Source organism: Coffea arabica, chromosome 9c, assembly GCF_036785885.1.
Source record: "Coffea arabica cultivar ET-39 chromosome 9c, Coffea Arabica ET-39 HiFi, whole genome shotgun sequence".
In the NCBI taxonomy this organism is placed as follows: Eukaryota; Viridiplantae; Streptophyta; class Magnoliopsida; order Gentianales; family Rubiaceae; genus Coffea; species Coffea arabica.
In genome coordinates this window covers 36,885,676-36,890,410 of record NC_092326.1, presented here as the reverse complement: position 1 = coordinate 36,890,410, position 4,735 = coordinate 36,885,676, and the positions used below count along the sequence as shown (strand labels likewise).

Sequence of the window (4,735 nt, the reverse complement as noted above, 5' to 3'; positions counted from 1 at the left end):
TGTTACAAAAGAATTTATCTAGGGGAGGTTAATGAGATTTTCAAAAGTTTAGAAGTTCCAAGTGATATTCACAAAAAACCTTTGGGAAGGTTTTCGAAATTATCCAAAGAATCAATTCAAAGCCAATTGATGCATGTGGCGGAGATTAACCTTATCAAACATGACCATGTGCATAAAGCCCCCACTGGAGTTCGGCATTCAAACCCCCACTGGAGTTCATTGCCATACTAACTTATTTCAGCCCGGATGGAGGCTTGGCTACTCTTAGCCTTGGCATGGGTTGTTGCATTGGCTTTTCTCTCAAAAGTATCCACTCGCAAACGCCTAAAGCTAAATCATCCACCAGGACCAAAACCATGGCCTATTATTGGCAACTTGAAACTCCTGGGTTCAATCCCACATCAATCCTTGCACTTGCTGCCCCAGAAATATGGAGAAATCATGCAACTAAAATTTGGGCTGGCCTGTTGTAGTAGCTTCATCCCCTGAAATTGCAAAAGAATTCTTGCAAACACATGACAACATCTTCGCCTCTCGGCCTACAACTGCTGCTGGCAAATATACTAGCTATAACTGCTCCGACTTGACATGGGCACCTTATGGTCCATTCTGGCGACAAGCTCGTAAACTTTATCTAACCCAAATATTTAATCCAAAGCGACTTGACTCCTTCGAGAGCATACGCATTGAAGAAAGGCGTGCTTTCATTTCTCGCTTGTATGCCCTCTCAGGAAAGCCAGTAGTTATGAGAGATCATCTAACACGTCTTACCCTCTCCACTGCAAGCCAGATGGTTTTGAGTAACAAGTACTTTGCCCAATCTGAAGGGGAGGGATCTCTACCTACCTTTGAAGAATTCCAAGAGATGATAGATACTTGGTATTTGCTGAGTGGTGTGTTCAATATTGGGGATTCTACATATTATGTCAACCAAAATAGAAAACTTATCAATGTAGATGTTTGAATATATTTTTTTTCCATTACAAATTGAGACACTCGCACTTGCTGAAATTTTATATAAGAAAAGAGAATTATATATATTTCCTTGTTTTTTGGAATCCATGACCTTGATCTAGCTTCGACGAAATACTCTTTATTATATTCTTTTCCTTTCTTTGTAATTTTCTTCATGAATCCACTTTTGATGCTTTTCCGTCAATTCTGTCCGCTTTTTATTTAATTATAAGGGAAGTTAATAAACCGCAAAACTTGCATTTTCACCTTATTGTGCTTGACGATAAAGAGTAGACAGATTTGACCTCCAAGGTTATGTAAAGCAAATGAAAGAACTTCACCAGAAATTTGATAGATTCCATAACCATGTGCTTGATGATCACCGGGCCAAGAGGAAAACGGAGAAGGATTTTATCCCTAAGGACATGGTGGACATTCTATTGCAATACGCTGAAGATCCTGATCTCCAGGTTCAACTCACCAGAGATCAGATAAAAGGGCTAATTCAGGTGCTATTTCTTCTCGTTGTTTAATCAAATTCCTTGGTCTCTTTACCTCTTTAAGTTACTGAATCTCAAAGCCAGCAGTCTTGCTTAGTATAATGTGCCATTAAACATAACTGTCTCCTTTCTTCTAATTAAGAGTTTTTTTTTTATTTTCTTTCTAGATTAATAGTATTACAATTTGTAGTAAAGTATCAACAATATTTGATCATAGAGACACTAACTTTACCAATATGTCATGTTCAGGACTTTCTTTTTTTTTTTTTTTTTCTGACGGAGTGGGTATCCGGGCCTTCGGCCCGACTAATCCCACTCCGACCCGAGAAGGAGGCCCTACTCCTCAGACACGGTAGGCACCAGGCAGACTCGAACCCAGGTGGGGGACGGACAACGACCCCTGAAGAGGAAGCCGTGACCGAACGAGCTGCCTGGTGAGGGCGTCATGTTCAGGACTAACTTTACCAATTTGTTGCTGACCATAACGTGCTATTAAAGATAACTGTCTTCACCCTCAAAAAAAAAAAAAAAAAAGGATAACTGTCTTCTTTCATCCTTCTGATTAAGAGGGCTATGTTGAATTTTCCAAGATTCCAATACGAGATTTTTGAATACAACTATGATATAAACGCGTACCATTTATAAAACTAATCTCTGAAAAAAAAAACTATTAATTAGATTCATATTGATTCATTGCTATTTTAATTCTTTAAATCTTAGGCTGGCCTTTCAAATCAACATGTATTCTTTTATCCTTAAAGAGGATTCTTCAATTTCTCTCTGGTATCTGGGATATACGAACTATTTTGCAATACCAAAGTATACGACATAAAAGTGCATGTGATCCGGGTATTATAACTATAATATAAATAATTTTTCTATTATCTTTTGGTATTTCTATTTTAATCCATCATAAAAATAGAAATTATTCACAAGTCTCTATACATTAAAAGTTCATATCTTATGAAATATATTAAAATTATAATTATAATTGATTACTTAATTAAATTTAATTTGATTTGACAATTTGTAATACATAATTATTCATATACAAGTCTAGCATTGAATCTAGGATCCAACAGTTTTTTCCCTTCCAATCTGTTGTAAAGCATGATACTTCACCAATATTTAATCATGGCAGGACTAACTTTACCATAATTTGATCATGGCCAGGACTTGCTGGTTGGTGGTACCGAAACCTCAGCCCTTACAGTAGAATGGCATTGAATGAACTTCTCAAACATCCACGTCTCATTCGAAAGGCAACCGAAGAGCTTGACAGAGTGATAGGGAGAGATAAGTGGGTGGAAGAGGCTGATTTCTCAAAACTGCCTTTTCTAGAGGCGATCATAAAGGAAACTTTTAGGTTACATCCACTGGCAACGCTACTTTCGCCCCGTTATGCCCTCGAGGATTGCACTGTAGCTGGTTATAACATTGCTAAAGGAACAACGGTGTTTATAAACACATGGAGTATAGGGAGGAACTCAAAGTATTGGGATTCTCCAGAAGAATTCATTCCAGAGAGGTTTTTGGAGAAGGATATTGACATGAAGGGACAAAACTTTGTGCTACTGCCCTTTGGCTCAGGTCGGAGGATGTGCCCAGGCTATAACCTTGGAATCAAACTTATTCGATCAATGTTGGCCAACTTGTTGCATGGATTCAACTGGAAATTGCCTCATGGCATGAAACCAGAGGAAATTTGCATGGAAGAACACTACGGACTCACAACTCATCCAAGGATTCCACTTGCTATGATCCCAGAACCACGTTTGCCGGTCAATCTCTATTAGCGAGCATGATTTAAGGCAAAATTGAAGTATGTTCCTACCGTATCAATCAAAGGTTAAACTCAATTGTATCATGCCCTTTTGATCACTTAGCTCAATTTAGGTGAGAGCTTGGGAGTTGGGACAGAGTATATTTGACCTAAGGAAACTTTGAAGGGAAGATACTCCTTTTGGTGATTTCTATTGTGAAATAATACAAAAGTCACAATCATACTGGTTTTCTTTTCTTTCTTGAAATTGCTTTTGGTGAATTCTATATTGTGAAATAAAAGAAAAGTCACAATATATTTTTTGGCTAAATAAAAAAAAGTCAAAATATCGCAATTATGACGTGTGGAAGAATTGACATGGAAATATTGAAGACTGCACAGAGGGGGGAAAAACTGGCTCTCTTGTTAGCAAAGAAGATAGGTACGCAACGGAATTAAATGTAACATCTCAAAAATTTGACAAACAAACAAGGAGGCCCTCAATTAGAGCCACAAGTCTGTTCAAAAGGTAACATTACCCAAAGCAGAGTTGGCACAACTTACTGGAACAGAGAAGCAGCAACATTAAACTTTGTGCAACGACCAACTTTATGATTGGTTCGCACAAGGCCTATAAAAATGCCAAAACGAATCTGACCTCTTGACTTCATACTACCAACGCGTTACAGTAAGGCAATGCTAACTATGAACCCAATTCCATGCAACTTCAAGAATCTAACCGAATACAGATTGAACATAGACGAGTTTGCCCAATTTAAGTAAAAACTAGGGGTGTGACCTTAATTAAGTAAGTAGCTCACGAGTTTGCTCTATCAAAGTTCAAGCTCGACCTTTGCATTAACTAAGTTCGAACTCGAGTTTGAACATTTTGAGCTATTTGACGAGTTTAATCAAATTCAATCCAATTTCACACACAGACATACATTTTAATTTTTTTTATATATTAGTATAAAATGTCTATTTTATCTCTTATTTAAAATTATATAAAATATAAATTTATATTTCTTAAACTTGATTAAACTCAATTAGGCTTGATGAGTACAAGTTCGAATTCAAGTAATGTAAAACAAAGTCAAGCTCGAGTTCAAGTTTAACTTTCAAGAGTTCAACGAGTTCGACCTCGAATTAGAGTCCAGGTTTTTAACTTAATGCACTATTCGAGTTCATTCGACTTGATTGCACTTGCAAGTAAAATAGCTTTTAATAAATAAAGCCCTAATTGGCTTAGTATAGTAGTGCTAACATTATCTTTATTAAACTAAACACAAAAACTAATCGAACACTTTGTTGCGGTGTAGAAAATGTGCCACTCTAAGGGTCCGTTTGTTTCGGGTGAAAATATTTTCCAGGAAAATATTTTCCTAATTTCCCGTGTTTGGTTGCACAAAAGTTACTGAAAATATTTTCATATGTAAAATATTTTCACTTATCTTATGGAAAACAACTTCCCTTCCAAACTTATTGAAGTTGTTTTCCGAAATGCATGCATCCCGCCTGT

The 4,735-nt window shown here is 36.8% G+C and overlaps 1 pseudogene; it reads left to right on the top strand.

Annotated features, from left to right (window-relative positions):
- Window positions 1-231: 231 nt before the first annotated feature.
- On the top strand, window positions 232-3,271 carry LOC113707841 (dimethylnonatriene synthase-like; annotated as a pseudogene).
- The last annotated feature ends 1,464 nt before the right edge of the window (window positions 3,272-4,735 follow it).